This window comes from Ovis canadensis, chromosome 7 (assembly GCF_042477335.2).
Source record: "Ovis canadensis isolate MfBH-ARS-UI-01 breed Bighorn chromosome 7, ARS-UI_OviCan_v2, whole genome shotgun sequence".
NCBI classification, from domain to species: domain Eukaryota; kingdom Metazoa; phylum Chordata; class Mammalia; order Artiodactyla; family Bovidae; genus Ovis; species Ovis canadensis.
In genome coordinates, this window is record NC_091251.1 from 61,086,602 (window position 1) to 61,105,569 (window position 18,968).

The following is an 18,968-nucleotide window of genomic DNA, read 5'->3' on the forward strand; positions in this document are numbered from 1 at the left end:
GAGTGGTAAATGGCTACAGAAAGCAAGATAAACTTCTAGAAACACAATCAATTCTTAACGACTTTTTTGGCTAACACTGGAATCTTTTTCAAATACACGTTAACTGCTTTTTCAAAGAGCCATTTAAAGTTTGCCAAGGTAGAATTATAAGATCCATTTTTCCCTTCCTTGAGGTAAATCACAAAGTCCCTTTGTCTTGCCTTGATGTCACGTGATCCTCTCTGTGGACACAGGGCAACACTCAAAAGGGACCTTAGGTCATAATCATCAATAAAATACATTCTGTCATTTTGATGTGGTAAGATACCAGTCTGTGGTGATTGCCCAACAGTCTGAACATGCGTCTCCATCCTTCCCGCAATGCAGATCTTAGAAGTAATCTCAGAATACTGTAACATTCTGTGTCTGGGGTCTTTTTGTCCCACAGCAAACCATGGAGGAAGCTGACCTACGTTTTGTCACACAAAATGGGCAGAGTACTTCAGTCAGCAGTGCCTCTCTTTTGCTCACACAGGCTCATGTGACCTACACGGTGTTTCTGACCCTGCAGAGACCATTAGTGATGGCCTCCAGATTGGGTCCTTTTGTCTCCTGGTAAATATCAGGGAGTTATAATTTCTGTCTGGTATCACACATGAGTGGAATCCCCACAGTGAATGCTTCTTCAGCCCTGCTCCTGACCCTGCTCAGGACAGTTCCCATTGCCATTGCCTAGAGCTTCACTTCTGGTGAGAAGATGGCATGCCTTGTCCCCAGGCACCAGGAGAAAGGTTCATTTCATTGTCCTCTAGGAAACCAGCAAGTTTGAAAAACTCAGCAGTGGCCACAGGACTGGAAAAGGTCAGTTTTCATTTCAATCCCAAAGAAAGGCAATGCCAAAGAATGCTCAAACTATCGCACAATTGCTCTCATCTCACATGCTAGGAAATTAATGCTCAAAACTCTCCAAGCCAGGCTTCAGCAATATGTGAACCGTGAAATATCAGATGTTCAAGCTGGTTTTAGAAAAGGCAGAAGAACCAGAGATCAAATTCCCAACATCCGCTGGATCATGGAAAAAGCAAGAGAGTTCCAGAAAAACATCCATTTCTGCTTTAAAGACTATGCTAAAGCCTTTGACTATGTGGATCACAATAAACTGTGGAAAATTCTTCAAGAGATGGGAATACCAGACCACCTGACGTGCCTCTTGAGAAACCTATATGGAGGTTAGGAAGCAACAGTTAGAACTGGACGTGGAACAACAGACTGGTTCCAAATCGGAAAAGGAGTACATCAAAGCTGTATATCGTCCCCCTGATTATTTAACTTACATGTAGAGTACATCATGAGAAATGCTGGACTGGATGAAGCACAAGCTGGAATCAAGATTGCCGGGAGAAATATCAATAACCTCAGATATGCAGATGACACCACCCTTATGGCAGAAAGTGAAGAGGAACTGAAAAGCCTCTTGATGAAAGTGAAAGAGGAGAGTGAAAAAGTTGGCTTAAAACTCAACATTCAGAAAATGAAGATCATGGCATCTGGTCCCATCACTTCATGGGAAATAGATGGAGAAACAGTGGAAACAGTGTCAGACTTTTGTTTTTGGGGCTCCAAAATCACTGCAGATGGTGACTACAGCCATGTAATTAAAAGACACTTACTCCTTGGAAGGAAAGTTATGACCAACATAGATAGCATATTCAAAAGCAGAGACATTACTTTGCCAACAAAGGTCCACCTAGCTAAGGCTATGGTTTTTCCTGTGGTCATGTATGGATGTGAGAGTTGGACTGTGAAGAAAGCTGAGCACCAAAGAATTGATGCTTTTGAACTGTGGTGTCAGAGAAGACTCTCAAGAGTCCCTTGGACTGCAAGGAGATCCAACCAGTCCATCCTAAAGGAGACCAGTCCGGGGTGTTCATTGGAAGGACTGATGATGAGGCTGAAACTCCAATACTTTGGCCACCTCATTCGAAGAGTTGACTCTTTGGAAAAGACCCTGATGCTGGGAGGGATTGGGGGCAGGAAGAGAAGGGGACAACAGAGGATGAGATGGCTGGATGGCGTCACCGGCTCGATGGACGTGAGTTTGAGTGAACTCCGAGAGCTGGTGATGGACAGGGAGGCCTGGTGTGCTGCAATTCATGGGGTCACAAAAAGTTGGACACAACTGAACTGAACTGAGGAAACCACCATGCAATATTGTCCAGGCATGTCAGTCTTTATTGAAGGATTTGGAAGAAACTCACTGGATTGGTTCAAAATTGGGAAAGGAGTACATTAAGGCTGTATATTGTCACCCTGCTTATTTAACTTATATGCAGAGTCAAGATTGCCGGGAGAAATATCAACAACTTCAGATATACAGATTATACCACTCTAATGGTAGAAAGTGAAGAGGAACTAAAGAGCCTCTAGATGAGGGTAAAAGAGGATAGTGAAAAAGCTGGCTTAAAACTCAGCATTCAAAAAAATAATATCACAGCATCTGGGCCCATCACTTCATGGCAAATAGATAGGGGAAAAGTGGAAACATTGACACATTTTACTTTCTTGGGCTCTCAAATCACTGCAGACAGTGACTGCAGCCACAAAATTAAAAGACACTGGTTCCTTGGAAGAAAAGCTATGACACACTTAGACAGCATATTAAAAAGCAGAGATATCACTTTACTGACAAATGTCCAAATAGTCAAAGCTATGGTTTTTCCAGTAATTATATACAGATGTGAGAGCTGAACCATAAAGAAGGTTGAGTGCTGAAGAATTGATGCTTTTGAACTGAGGTGCTGAAGACTCTTGAGAGTCCCTCGAACAGCAAGGAAACCAAACCAGTCAATCCTAAAGGAAATCAAGCTGAATATTCACTGAAAGGACTGATGCTGGAGCTCCAACACTTTGGCCACCTGATGTGAAGAACTGACTCTTTGGAAAAGACCCTGATGCTGGGAGAGATTGAGGCCAAGAAGAGAAGGGGGCAAGAGAGGATGAGATGGTTGGATGGCATCACTGACTCAATGGACATGGGTTTGAGCAAACTCCGGGAGATAGTAAAGGACAGAGAAGCCTGATGTGCTGCAGTCCATGGGGTTGCAAAGAGTCAGACATGACTGAGTGACTGAACAACAACGAGAGAATTCAGTCAATACAGAATGGCTATAATTTGATATGAGATTCCTCTCAAAGCACTCCCAAGCTCCTAATATGGATCTCTTGCCTACCTCATATTGCCTCTGCCTTCTATGCAAAATAACCAGACCAGGGACTTCTCTGCTAGTCCAGTGGGTAAGACTCTGAGTTCCCAATCCAGGGAGCCCCAGGTTCAATCCTTGGTCAGGAAACTAAGATCCCGCATCCTACACGGTACAAACAAAACAAAGAAAAAACCAGGACCTTTATCTGTAGGGATTAATTTTACCCCAGTATTCCCTGCCCTCCACTTGCTGTACATTTTCCACAGTCTGAATCTGGAATCACAAGTCAGAGTGTGTGCGTGATTCATGGGGTTCTTGGCTCAGCAGGATGTTCAGTGATGGCAATTATCACTCCCAACCCTTCATAACAGACCCCAGAGTTTTAATTTTCAGAACTTCCACTCTCCACTCTCAACAGTCCAGCACAGAACATGGAGAAATAAATATAGTTTAAATCCCAAGAAGGAAGAGAACTCATCTCCCAACTGACTCATTCCTTGCAAGGTAACTCCCTCTCAGGGTGAACCTATTTGCAAGACAGGGAAAGAGGCACAGATAGAGAGAACGGATGTGTGGACCCAATGTGGGGATGACTCAGCCAGGATGTGGGGGATGAACTAGGAGCTTGAAAGTGTCATTATACACTACCGCATGTAAAGAGGTCGCTGGGGGAGCTGCTGCATAGAACAGGGAGCTCAGCTGGGTTCTCTGTGATGACCGAGAGGGGCGGGCAGCGGAGCACAGAGTGTGAGGGAGGTCTCAGAGAGCTCTGTGTAGACACAGCGCTGATTCACTTCAGTAGACAGCAGAAACTAACACAATATTGTAAAGCAACTATACCCCAACTAAAAAAACAAAAATGTTATAGCCACCAGCTCACATTATTACACAAATCAGCTTTCGTTCTTTTCCTTTGTTCCCCGCTTTCCAAAATGGGAATAGTTCAATTAGGATAATGTCCTCTGCTTGAAAATCTCCAAGATTTCAGATTTTGACCATAAAAATCTGGGATTACATTTTTAGTCCAGTATCATCTTAATGTTTTCTGAGGATGTGTTTGAGGTGAAAGATAAAGGAAGATTATCTTATCATTCTAGTTATACATGATTTGAACAGACCATATTACTGCACTTTGAAGTTTTTGATACTGTCCTATTATAGAATAAGAGAAAAAAAGAGAAAAGGGATGTTCATAAAACCTCTATAAAGGTGCAATTCTATACTGTATACTGGAGTGGGTAGCCTTTCCCTTCTCCAGGGTATCCTCACAACCCAGGGATCGAACCCAGGTCTCCCGCATTGCAGGTGGATTCTTTACTAGCTGAGCCACAAGGGAAACCAATATACTGTATACAGAGTGTGCATTTTCTATGCAATTACATAAATTATACATAAGTTACATATATAACCATTATACATGTTTGTGTGTATATATGCACAATATTGAAGAACTCTTCAATAATGTAAACCCTTTGTAAATCAAAGTATACCAGCCTGGGGTGGACCCAAAAGTCTGTATAATTCACTGGCTCCTGAAAGAAGAATGTAGGAACTCTAATTTCTAGGAAACATCAGCTTTCTTGAGATTATATTTCAAATGCAGTATGAGTATGAGCCTTCTGCTTGGTAGCCGAACCCTCAGAGTTGGTTTCTGTGACTGGTGCAATGTGACTGCTTCGTCTAGGGTCTTCATGTGAGCTCCCACCGTGTTCACTCAGGGTTGCTGACCTGTCTGGGCTTGTCTAGAGGTCAGGTGATAAGTATGGGCCAGGATTCTGTCGGTCTCATAAAAGAGATCGCTGAAGGAGGATAATTACCCTCATAGAAACTGGAGAGAGAATTATGCTTAGAAAAGAAAGTACGTGAAAAATGACATGGCCTCCAGGCCCTAGGGAGGGGCAATTTTGAATACAGAAGAGAATCAACCACTCTGTTTCAGCAACCTGGAAGTGTTGGTTCAGGTCCTTTGAGCTGCTGACACTAAAATGGGATTGAACGCGTGAGACGATTACTGGGGGACTGCCTACAAAGAATAAAGGGGGTGGGGGTGCCTTCAAACAGCAACCTAGGTCCAGCAACCTAGGTCATGTGTCAGAGGGAGAGAGAACGAAGGGTTATGTAGGAAGAACATCAGCCCACAGTGCAGTTCTGAGAAAGTTTTGGCAAGGATACCAAGGAGTCAAAGTTGCCTGATATAGAAGTCCCGTACTTGGCAGGAATTTGCGGGAACACATGCCCCCATAGTGTGCAGCTCACAGGCTGGGCTCATCCTCGGGAAAGTGCAGCTTCAACACTCACAGGGCAGCATCTAGAGCTGCCAGTCCACCACGCACCCCAGCAGCTTTGCTTAACAAGTGATGAGTGGAGTGCTCCTTGGCCAAAACATAGCCACTTCTTAAACTTGTTCAGGAAGCAGGCTTCCAAGGTTTCCATGGGCCTCCCTCCCCGAGAGGAAACTAGAAGATTGGTGGGATGAATTAGAGCCCCGTTTGGTCTCAGCAGTGGACCTGGTGCCACTCAGTCCCTTATCCACAGTCTACTCTAAACTCCCTTCACCTTCATCTATCAACTCATTGGCCTCGGTGTCTTATTAGTGATGTGACATAAACCTTCACTTTCTAGGGTCTGCACCTTTGGTCATCAGACCCTTCCTGTGTTGCTTCACAGTACATGAGACAGAGGATTACCCCAAGCCTCTAGACTCATTCCTATCTGCCCCCCATTGTGTGAAAGCAGCCGTGACTCTTTCTGGTGCTTATGGTCCATACTCCTGCTAACATGACAACTCCTAACCCACTGCCGTTGGATGCGAGTAGTTCAAAGGACCTTAGTGACAGATATAGATTATAGGCTCTTTCTCCAGATAAGAGTACATCCCATGGGAACTGGAAACTCCAGCCCTGCAGGACTCAAGAGTTGTGAGGATGGAGCACAAAGTCCCTGCTTTGGGTCACAGGTCATTTCTGCTGCTGCTTAACAAGTATTACCAGTCCTCCAAGAGACAGATACAAGACAAGATTAAACATCTAAGAGCTTTATGGTGTGTGTGTGGGGGGGGGCAGTTAGATATCTGTGATGGATCAAGGGGCAGGACGCAGACTAGGAAAAGGAGAACCTTCAGAACACAAAGCAGATCTGACAACTTTGAAAAGAACGAGAGCAACAGAAGTGTTCTGTGCTTGGATGTTCATTCATCAAAGCTGACAGAATGATGCACGTAAGAATAAATACTTTCAGTTCAGTTGCTCAGTCGTGTCCGACTCTTTGCGACCCCATGAATCGCAGCACGCCAGGCTTCCCTGTCCATCGCCCACTCCTGGAGGTCACCCAAACCCATGTCCATCGAGTCAGTGATACCATCCAGCCATCTCATCCTCTGTCGTCCCCTTCTCCTCCTGCCCTCAATTCCTTCCAGCATCAGGGTCTTTTCCAATGAGTCAACTCTTCGAATGAGGTGGCCAAAGTATTGGAGTTTCAGCTTCATCATCAGTCCTTCCAATGAACACCCCGGACTGGTCTCCTTTAGGATGGACTGGTTGGATCTCCTTGCAGTCCAAGGGACTCTCGAGAGTCTTCTCCAATACCACAGTTCAAAAGCATCAGTTCTTCGGTGCTCAGCTTTCTTTACAGTGCAACTCTCGCATCCATACACGACCACTGGAAAAACCATAGCCTTGACTAGATGGACCTTAGTCGGCAAAGTAATGTCTCTGCTTTGAATGTGCTATCTAGGTTGGTCATTACTTTCCTTCCAAGGAGTAAGTGTCCTTTAATTTCATGGCTGTAGTCACCATCTGCAGTGATTTTGGAGCCCCCAAAAATAAAGTCTGACACTATTTCCACTGTTTCCCCATCTATTTGCCATAAAGTGATGGGACCAGATGCCATGATCTTTGTTTTCTGAATGTTGAGCTTTAAGCCAACTTTTTCACTCTCCTCTTTCACTTTCATCAAGAGGCTTTTTAGCTCCTCTTCACTTTCTGCCATAAGGGTAGTGTCATCTGTATATCTGAGGTTATTGATATTTCTCCTTGCAATCTTGATGCCATCTTGTGCTTCATCCAGCCCAGCGTTTCTCATGATGTACTCTGCATGTAAGTTAAATAAGCAGGGTGACAATATACAGCCTTGACGTACTCCTTTTCCTATTTGGAACCAGTCTGTTGTTCCATGTCCAGTTCTAACGGTTGCTTCCTAACCTGCATATAGGTTTCTCAAGAGGCAGGTCGCGTGGTCTGGTATTCCCATTTCTTTCAGAATTTTCCACAGTTTATTATGATCCACACAGTCAAAGGCTTTGGCATAGTCAATAAAGCAGAAATGATGTTTTTCTGGAACTCTCTTGCTTTTTCGATGATCCAGCAGATGTCGGCAATTTGATAAATATTTTACTATACATAAATTAGACTTCAATAAAAATATTTTAAAATATGAGATGTTAATTGTAAATAAACTTTTCAAATGGTAGAAGATAAATAGATGAATTCCTATGTAATCTAACAATAGGGAAAGACTTTCTATTAATGACTCAAAATCCATATGCCATAAAAGACTGATACATTTAACTACATAAATATAAAATCTGTACATAGACCAAAAGCAAGATGAAAAGATAAATAAATTTAGAAGAAAGTATTTATAACATATATCACAATTAAAGGACTAATATCCTTAATATATGTTTTTAAATAGAAGGAAAAGAGACCAAATGTTTTACAGAAAAATAAAAGTCACAAACAGAAAATCAACTGATATAAAAATGACCCTTAAATATGTGAAAAGACATTTGACTTCACTAATAAGAAAAATACTAGTTAACAATTCCAGACCTTGACAACACATGTTGATGAGTCTGAGGAAATAACCCTCTCAAACATTTTTGGTGAGAACACAAAATAGTATAATCTTTTGAGAAAGGAATTTGACAGTATCTAACAAAATTACGGAGTCAGACACAACTTGGCAAATGACAAGAACTGAACAACAAAATTATATACACATTTGTCTTTTGATGTAACAATTTTCACTACTAGTACTAGGAATTTGCCCTGAAGTTACATACTGAATAATTTGGGGAAAAAAAATGTACATAGTTACTTAGTGCAGTATTTTTTACCATTGCAAAATACTTGAAACTACTATGTAAGTGACCAGACATGGGAGATGTTTGTACTATGGTACATCAACACAATGGAATATTCTGCAGTGGTAGAAAGGAATGAGGAAGACCTTCCTAAACTAACATGGAATAATTTCCATGATATACAGTCAAGTAAAAAAAGGCAAAATAAAAGAAAAAGGGGGGAAGAAAATATATATGTATCTACCTTTTTTTATGTACAGAAAAAGAAGTAATGAAACCTAAAAGGGAAGAGGAAAGAGAGGAAAGATGGAAAGGATATGGGTGAAAGGAATACTTCTCTTGAGTATATCTTTTTGAACAGTTTTACCTATTGGAAGCATGATAATGTTCTATGTGTTCAAAAAATAAAATTAAGCAGCTGAGGGTAGAGAGAATAAAACTAAAGACAAACAGAAATAAGCCATACTGTATTTCAAATGAGTGACATAACCCCACTGAAGATGGCGAGGGGGAGAACTGATCCCAATAACTCTGAATGCAGCAGTTTGATTATGTACCTTAAGGCTAAAGACAAAAGAACTGCAAACAAACCTTGAATTGTTTCTAGTAAGTTTGTTTTTCACAGTGGTTGAGCCTGAAAATCTAAAACTATTGTAGGTCTGAGCAAATAAGTAACATGATAAATATGTTGACATTGTTGAGAACCAGTGTCCCAACTATGGAAGAAGGAAAATAAAATGCCGGAAAGGGAAAAAAGGAAAAGAAGAATTCTTACAGGGAAAAACTAGAGTACCAAGATGAACTCATGGTTTCTAGAATATGTATGTGTATAATTTTAGAAATTATCAATCAATTTTTGTTTATATACAAACCTCCCTTAGGTCAATCCACTGACAGAGCCTAGGGGCAATGATACCCCCAAAACCGTGAGCACATTTAGTGCCCAGATTTCTGGCTTCTCAGCTAAATGGAACTGGGGCTCCTCAGAGAAGTGGTAATTCTAGAGCTGGGTTAAGCAAGGAACAACATGAGACTGGAATATCTTACTGTGCCACAAAGTAAGGGAGTACACAAAACACAATGGAAGCATGTTAAAAGAATTCAGGAACCAACTTGACGTTATCCCAAACAATTGAGCATTAAAATATATGAAATAGTATTAGAGTTTACCAAATTGAATAGAAATCCATGAGTTTAAATTGATAAAATAGATCAATCACTATATGATGGATAGATGGATGGGTGGATGAATGGACAGAATGGCAAGCAGGCAAATGAGAGGAGGGAGTGCCCTTCCCTACAGAAAAATACCAACTGATATTGGCATTCCACAGTAGGGAGTGGTAGAATGGGAAAACCATTATTTTGCAATAATCACAGTAAATGTTGGTCTATGCAGGGACCATCATGAATTCTAAATATAGGACAGAGTCTAAATACAAGGTAGAGAGTTTGAAGAGGATCAGGATATCTGCATAATCTTAACGTGCCCCACAGATTATTTATTGATTCCAAAGGGTAAAATAATTAACACAGTGGGGAAACTGGACAACACCTTGACACCCAGACCTGGAGACAAATTATCATCTCCAACGAGGGGCAGATAGATATAACTTGCCTCCACATGCAACATCCTGAGAAGGACACACACTCTCTTACATAATGTTCCAGCCAGATTTTACTATAATGAGGAGGAAACATAGGGCATTCCTAAACTGAGAAACATTCTGTAACATAAATAGCCCACATTAAAAAAGAAAACTCAGTGTCTGAAAAGCTAAAGAAAGACTGAGCAGGAGTTCCAAATTAAAGCAGCCTAAAGAAATCGGAAAGCAAATGTAACACACAATCCTGCATTGGGATAGGAAAAATACTAGATAGAAAAATGTACTATAAACGAAAATGTGCTGTAAAGAACACTAAGGGGAAAACTGACAAAATTAGAATGCAGACAAGGTCGGTTTCCTGAACGTGCTAACTGTGCTAATGTGCTAACTGTGGTCATGAAAGAGAATATTCTAATTACAAAATACACAATGAAGTAAGTCTTAAGGGTTATGGATCAGTTCAGTTCAGTCGCTCAGTCGTGTCCAGCTCTTTGTAACCCCGTAGACTGCAGCACACCAGGCCTCCCTGTCCGTCACCAACTCCTGGAGTTGACTCAAATTCATGTCCATTGAGTCGGTGATGCCATCCAACCATCTCAACCTCTGTTGTCCCCTTCTTCCCCTGCCTTCAATCTTTCCCAGCATCAGGGTCTTTTCAAATGAGTCAGCTCTTTGCATCAGGTGGCCAAAGTATTGGAGTTTCAGCTTCAACATCAGTCCTTCCAATGAACTCTCAGGACTGAATTCCTTCAGGATGGACTGGTTGGATCTCCTTGCAGTCCAAGGGACTCTCAAGAGTCTTCTCCAACACCACAGTTCCAAAGCATCAATTCTTCAGTGCTCAGCTTTCTTTGTAGTCCAACTCTCACATCCATACATGACTACTGGAAAAACCATAGCCTTGACTAGACAGAGCTTTATTGGCAAAGTAACATCTCTGCTTTTTAATATGCTGTCTAGGTTCAGAGAAGGCAATGGCAACCCACTCCGGTACTCTTGCCTGGAAAATCCCATGGACGGAGGAGCCTGGTAGGCTGCAGTCCAAGGGGTCGCTAAGAGTCAGACACGACTGAGCAACTTCACTTTCACTTTTCACTTTCATGAATTGGAGAAGGAAATGGCAACCCACTCCAGTGTTCTTGCCTGGAGAATCCCAGGGACAGGGGAGCCAGGTGGGCTGCCGTCTATGGGGTCGGACATAACTGAAGCGACGCAGCAGCAGCAGCAGCAGCAGCTAGGTTGGTCATAACTTTCCTTCCAAGGAGTAAGCGTCTTTTTATTTCATGGCTACAATCACCATCTGCCGTGATTTTGGAGCCCCCCAAAAATAAAGTCTGTCACCATTTCCATTGTTTCCCCATCTATGAAGGGATGTGACTGGACGCCATGATCTTAGTTTTCTGAATGTTGTTTTAAGATAACTTCACTCTCCTCTTTCACTTTCATCAAGAGGCTCTTTAGTTCTTCACTTTCTGCTTAAGGGTGGTGTTATCTGCATATCTGAGGTGATTGATATTTCTCCCAGCAATCTTGATTCCAGCTTGTGCTTCCTCCAGCCCAGCGTTTCTCATGATGTACTCTGCATATAAGTTAAATCAGCAGTGTGACAATATACAGCCTTGATTATCAGGGGGTATAAATTATTGTTGTTGTATGGTAGTATCCAACTCTTTGCGACCCCGTGGTCTGTAGCCCGCCAGGCTCCTCTATCCATGGAATTCTCCAGGTAGAAATACTGGAGTGGGTTGCCATTACCTTCTCCAGGGGATCTTCCCAACTCAGGGAACAAACCCATGTCTCCTGCATTTCCAGGCAGATTCTTTACTGCAGAGCCACCAGGAAAGCCTCATGAGTAAGTAACCTCTTCTCAAATGATGCCCAGAAAAAAAGAATAAGTGCTTTTGTGTGTCCCAGGAGTTAGGTTAAGAGAGGGAGAAAAAACAACAAAGCAAAAGTAGTGAAATGTTAACATTTAGGGAAATGAAACATACATGGGACTTTTGGGTACTATTTTGTTAACTTTTCTGTTAGCCTGAATGTATTTATTTAATTAAAAAAATAAAAGCAGTTTGAATATATTTTTATTACAATCTAAAAAGTTTTTAAAACACAGTAAGTATTCTAGCAAGAGGAGAGAAAGGAGGAGAAGGAAGAGAAGCAGAAGTGGGGAAATTACCCAGGACCTTCCAACTCCCTCCTCCCTACCCTCAGGCTCCTTTTTGTGTGGAGTAGCAAGCCAGAGAAAAGGTTAAGTCTCACAATAGTCTGATTTGATGGTATGAAGCTTATTTTCTACAGAAAGAGAAAAGCAAATCCCTTACAGAGTTATGTGAATTATGCATGTATTTTTACAAATAACTTCACTACTTAAAAAAAAAAATATGGTACTCAGTGAGAGCTTCTTTTGTCTGCGCTGTAAATCCTCAGGATTCACTAACCTCTCTTTCCTCTTAGCAGATCATGGAAAGGGTGTGGCAAGGCCAGCGCCTAAAGGACTGGAACCAAAGGTTTCAGAGCAGTTGCTGTTTAGTCGCTAAGTCTTGCCTGACTCTTTTGTGACCCCATAGCCTAACAGGCTCATCTGTCCATGGGATTCTTCAGGCAAGAATACTGGATTGGGTTGCCATTCCCTCCTCCAGGGGATCTTCCCCAGCTATTGAACCTGGGCCTCCTGCATTGCAGGCAGATTCTTTACCAGTAAGCCACCAGGGATGCCCAGAGATTTCAGCAGAAATTTGCCGTTTCTAGAATTTATGCCAAAGGCAGTTTCCTAGACACCGTAGGACAGAGGTCCTGGCCAGCCTCAGGTAAAGCCACTGGAGCTCAGCCTCCCTGGGTCAGCTGTCAGAGGAGAGGGCTATATGCCTCCCTGTTTCAGTTCTGGATTATTCATGGGTCGCACAATCCCTCTCTCTCTCCTGTCACCCCACTGCTCCAAGAAACAGTGAAATTGTTCCTGAAGTAATTTACCCACTCCTCCTGGATGGCAGGTTTGGCAGCCAGAACAATCCTTTTGATGTTCAGTGTTTTGGCTGCTCTCCAGGTTCCTATCATTCTGTGTGGCAGCTGGAAACCCAGACAGGGAACACAGCTTCATTCATCAGCACAAAATTGGATTAAAGATTTACTGAGCATGGTCTTGCCCACCAGAGCAAGACCCAGTTTTTCCACGGCCAGTCCCTGCCATCAGGAGGTTTCCACAAGTGTCTCATCCTCATCCATCAGAGGGCAAACAGAATGAAAATTAAAACCACAGAAAACTAACCAACTGGTCACATGGGTCACAGCCTTGTCTAACTCAATGAAACTATGAGCCAAGCCATGTGGGGCCACCAAGATAGACAGGTCATGGTGGAAAGTTCTGACAAACATGGTCCACTGGAGAAGGTAATAGCAAACCACTTCATCATTCTTGCCTTGAGAACCCCGGGAACATTATGGAAAAGCAAAAAGATATGACACTGAAAGATGAACTCCCCATTTCAGTAGGTGCCTAATATGCTACTGGAGAAGAGCAGAGAAATAGCTACAAAGGAATGAAGAGGCTGAACCAAAGCGGAAACAACACCCAGTTGTAGATATGACTGGTGATGGTAGTAAAGTCCGATGCTATAAAGAACGACAGTACATAGGAACCTGGAATGTTAGGTCCATGAGTCAAGGTAAATTGGAAGTGCTCAAACAAGAGATGGCAAGAGTGAAGATCAACATTTTAGGAATCAGTGAACTAAAATGGACAAGAATGGGTGAATTTAATTTGGATGGCCATTATATCTACTACTGTGGGCAAGAATCCCTTAGAAGAAATGGAGTAGCCATCATAGTCAACAGAAGAGTCCAAAGTGCAGTACTTGGGTGCAAACTCAAAAACGACAGAATGAGCTCAGTTCTTTTCCAAGGCAAACCATTCAATACTACAGTAATTCAAGTCTATGTCACAACCACTGATGCTGAAGAAGCTGAAGTTGAATGGTTCTATGAAGACCTACAAGACCTTCTAGAACTAACACCCAAAAAAGATGTCCTTTTCATCATAGGGAATTGGAATACAAAAGTAGGAAGTCAAGAGATATCTGGAGTAACAGACAAGTTTGGCCTTGGAGTACAAAATGAAGCAGGGCAAAGGCTAACAGAGTTTTGCCAAGAGAAGGCACTGGTCATAGCAAACATCCTCTTCCAACAACACAAGAGACAACTCTACACATGGACATCACCAGATAGTCAATACTGAAATCAGACTGATTATATTCTCTGCAGCCAAAGATGGAGAAGCTCTATACGGTCAGCAAAAACAAGACTGCGAGCTGACTGTGGCTCAGATCGTGAACTCCTTATTGGCAAATTCAGACTTAAATTGAAGAAAGTAGGGAAAACCACTAGGCCATTCAGGTATGACCTAAATCAATCCCTTACAGTGGAAGTGACAGATTGAAGGGATTAGATCTGATAAACAGTGCCTGAAGAACTATGGATGAAGGTTCCTGACATTGTTCAGGAGGCAGTGATCAAGACCATCCCCAAGAAAAAGAAATGCAAAAGGCAAAATGGTTGTCTGAGGAGGCCTTACAAATAGCTGAGAAAAGAAGAGAAGCGAAAGGCAAACGAGGAAAGGAAAGATATATGCATTTGAATGCAGACTTCCAAAGAATAGCAAGGAGAGATAAGAAAGCCTTCCTCAGTGATCAATGCAAAGAAACAGAGGAAAACAATAGAATAGGAAAGACTAGAGATCTCTTCAAGAAAATTAGAGATACCAAGGGAACATTTCATGCAAAGATGGACACAATAAAGGACAGAAATCGTATGGACCTAAGAGAAGCAGAAGATATTAAAAGAGGTGGCAAGAATACACGGAAGAACTGTACAAAATAGAGCTTCATGACCCAGATAATCACCATGGTGTGATCACTCACGTATAGCCAGACATCCTGGAATGTGAAGTCAAGTGGGCCTTAGGAAGCATCACTATGAACAAAGCTAGTGGAGGTGATGGAATTCCAATTGAGCTATTTCAAATCCTAAAAGATGATGCTATGAAAGTGCTGCACTCAATATGCCAGCAAATTTGGAAAACTCAGTGGTGGCCATAGAACTGGAAAAGGTCAGTTTTCATTCCAATCCCAAAGAAAGGCAATGCCAAAGAATGCTCAAACTACCGTACAATTACAGTCATCTCACATGCTAGCAAAGCAATGCTCAAAATTCTTCAAGCCAGGCTTCAACAGTACATGAACTGTGAACTTTCAGATGTTCAAGCTGGATTTAGAAAAGGGAGAGAAACCAGAAATCAAATTGCCAACATCTATTGGATCATCAAAAAAGCAAGAGAATTCCAGAAAAACATCTACTTCTGCTTTATTGACTAAGCCAAAACCTTTGACTATGTGGATCACAACAAACTGTGGGACAACAGACTGGTTCCAAATTGGGAAAGGAGCATGTCAAGAAGTACGTATTGTCACCCTGCTTATTTAACGTATACACAGAGTACATCATGAGGAATGCCAGGCTGGATGAAGCACAAGATTGCCTGGAGAAATATCAATAACTTCAGATATGCAGATGACACCACCTTATGGCAGAAAGTGAAGGGGAACCTTAATGAGTCTCTTGATGAAGTTGAAAGAGGAGAGTGAAAATGTTGGCTTAAAACCCAACATTCAGAAAACTAAGATCATGGCATCTGATCCCATCACTTCATAACAAATAGATGGGGAAATAATGGAAACATTGACAGACTTTATTTTCTTGGGCTTCAAAATCCCTGCAGACAGAGACTGTAGCCATGAAATTAAGACGCCTGCTCTTTAGAAGAAAAGCTATGACAAACCTAGACAGCATATTAAAAAGCAGAAAGAAGCATTACTTTGCTGACAAAGGTTCATATAGACAAGGCTGTTTTTCCTGTAGTCATGTATGGGCGAAGAGTTGGACCATAAAGAAGGCCGATCACCCAAAAATTGATGCTTTTGAACTGTGCTGTTGGAGAAGACTCTTGAGAGTCCCTTGGACTGCAAGGAGATCAAACCAGTCAATCCTAAAGGAAACCAGTCCTGAATAATCACTGGAAAGACTGATGCTGAAGCTCCAATACTTTGGCCACCTGATGTGAAGAGCTGACTCATTTGAAAAGACCCTGATGCTGGGAAAAATTGAAGGCAGGCGGAGAAGGGGACGACAGAGGGTGAAATGGTTGGATGGCATCACTGACTCAATGGACATAAGTTTGAGTAAACTCTGGGAGATAGTGAAGGACGGGGAGATCTGGTGTGCTGCAGTCTATGTGGTCGCAGAGTCAGACACGACTTAGTGACTGAACAGCAAGAGAAATAATCTAAATAATCTGCCTGCCAATGCAGGAGATGCTGGTTCAATCCTTGGGCTGGAAAGATCCTCTAGAGAAGAAATTGGCAACCCACTCCAATATTCTTGCCTGGGAAATATCATAGACAGAGGAGCCTGGCGGGCTACATTCCATGGGGCCACAAAGAGTCAAGCACAACTTAGAAACTGAGTGGACATGTGTGCTAGAGTAAGAGGTTAACAAAGCAGGCCACATCACTATGAAATATTAAACAGCATTATTATTGTGAAAGCTAGCTCAACACATAGGATGGTACATATAATAGTATTTTGAAAAAAGACAAATTACAGACAGGAAATGAAAACAGATTACAAAACTGTATGCCCACTATAATCTTGAGAATGTAAATTACAAGTCTGGGTGAGATTTGGAAGACAATCTGAAAAAATGAGCATCATTCGCTCTTGTTATTAATATCTTCTTGGTCCTTGCCATGCATCAGGTTCTTTGGGGTTTAGAAATATCACTTAATACTTATAACAACCTAACAACCTCCGAACAAAGTTGGTACTGCGATTTCCCCTGTTTTGTGGATGAGGACACAGACAGGTTAAGCTGTTGAGGGTTACACAGCTGCTTCCTGGGAGGACCAGGACTTGATCCCATGCAATCATGCTCCGTATCTCCCTTAAGCTCCTCTGCTACTCTTACACTGCTGACCTTTGAACGGCGTCGGGTTAGGCATGCTGACTGCCATCAGGGATGAAAATTTGACTCCCTCCAAAGTTAACTAGTAATAGCCTACTGTTAACCAGAAGCTTTACTGATAACACAGTCAATTAATATATATTTTGTATGTTACATGCATGATATACTATGTTCTTACAGTAAAGTAAGCTAGTGAAAAGAAAGTGTTAATAAAATCATAAGGAAAATAATTTATGGCATTGTATTTATTGATACTATAAGTTTGTATTATCTGTTTATGAGATGAATTATCTGTTAGTACCTATATCAATATTGCCTCATAGGAGACAAAATACTGTACATATTATATGTATTACCAACATGAGACATCAAAAGTGGAAAGATAATGTGGAAAAGAAATTCATATTTATTTACAGGTATAATGACTCATGCATTGAAAAGCAGCAATACAATTGCTGTATGGTAGCCTAGTATAATCAATACAACTGCTTCACAGGAGACTAGCCGATACCCTAATGGATGAATCGTTATAAAATGTTTATGGTATGCTGTATTACAGTTATATTCATCAAATAGTATTCAAAACTGTGTTACTTTTTTTTTAAGCCACTGTGATGATAGACTGATATGCTATTTTTTCGCTAAGGGAAGGAGAAAGCTGCACTATTCATCTACTCACTTTTTCAAATTGTTGTTCATCTCCAAACAAATTTCCAATGTACTTACTGAAAAAATATAAGTGGACCCACGCAGTTCAAACCCGTGTTGTTCAAAGATCAACTATACTACCAGAATAGTTCCCTTGTGCTACCTAGTCTATGTTGTAAGTTAAGAAACTACAGATCAGTTCCTCTTTTTCTTTCATCTTTTTTTCCCTACTATTACCCTTAGTCTTTATTACCTAAAAATTTAAAATAAACAAAAATATTTAAATCAACATGACCATGTTTGATCGTGTTATGTACATATATAATATGTATAGTTTTAAAATCAGATGGATTTATTAGTGACTCTTTTCTAGGCAATGTTTTCCAATGACAGTGAGAGAAACATGTTCATGTTATATCAACTGAAAAAAAGACAGGTTTTTTTTGTTTTTTTTCTTAAATTGGCTGAGTCATGTGGCTTTGAGGATGTTAGTCTTCCAGCCAGGGAACAAACACAGAATCTCCACAGTGACGGTGCCAAGCCCCAGCCACTGTACTGCCAGGGAATTCCCAAGAGAGACATTTTGCTTCATCTGACAAAACTGAGTTCATAAGCATTTTAGACTGGATATATTGATAACTACTTTTATATAGTAATTTAAGAATATATTTACAGATAAGATGATAGATCTTGGAATGCTTCAAATTAACAGTAAATGGAGGGATAAAAAGGTCAAGATTGGCTAATAGGTTAAGAAATACTGAAGTTATATGATGGTTTCATTGAGGCTTGTTTTACTATTCTGTCCATTTTTATGCATGCTCAAAATTCTTCATAATGAAGGTTTTTAGGAATACATGGTACTGTGAAAGATAACATCCAATGTATTGATGCAATGCTGATGTGATTACAGCTGTCAAAAACTATTTCTTGGAGATTTATAATTACATGTACCAAAGAACAGAATAGCAATGGACAAATCTGATTTTTAACATAGTCGCATTTTTTAAAAATCTAAAATATAATTCAGTCCAAGCAAAATTTTAGTAATACAAGTTTGAACTATCAAAGTATAAATTTCAAGAAGTTTAACACAAAGACATACTTAACTCATTAATAAGAGAATCAGTAGAATATTAGAGCTAATTCCAAGGAGGATAGGATGGGTAAATACATAATTAAAGCAAAAAAAGAATGCCAAAATAAACCTTCTGGTCAATGTTGTATGAGATAAATCAACTGTAAGCTTTCAGGTTATCTTTTCTAAAAGACAAAATCATTTTCATCTATTCAAGACAAAAATCTACAACTTAACATTAATTTTATGGACTCTGGGCCCTAATCAGGAGAAAACAGCAGCCTAAAATCTTATCTCTCAGTATCAGATGATTTAGCAGGTGTGTTAGACGATGCATCAAGTGACTAGGATGATTTTG

The 18,968-nt window shown here is 41.0% G+C and overlaps 1 protein-coding gene across 1 annotated transcript in view; it reads right to left on the reverse strand.

Moving 5' to 3' along the window:
- The window catches only part of GCNT3 (glucosaminyl (N-acetyl) transferase 3, mucin type), a 70,935-nt gene extending 53,264 nt beyond the window's left edge, over positions 1 to 17,671 (reverse strand). The window contains exon 1 of the mRNA XM_069596339.1: positions 17,611 to 17,671. The gene's annotated coding sequence lies outside the window, so the exon portion shown is untranslated. The remainder of the gene's footprint in view (positions 1 to 17,610) is intronic.
- Positions 17,672 to 18,968: the final 1,297 nt, after the last annotated feature.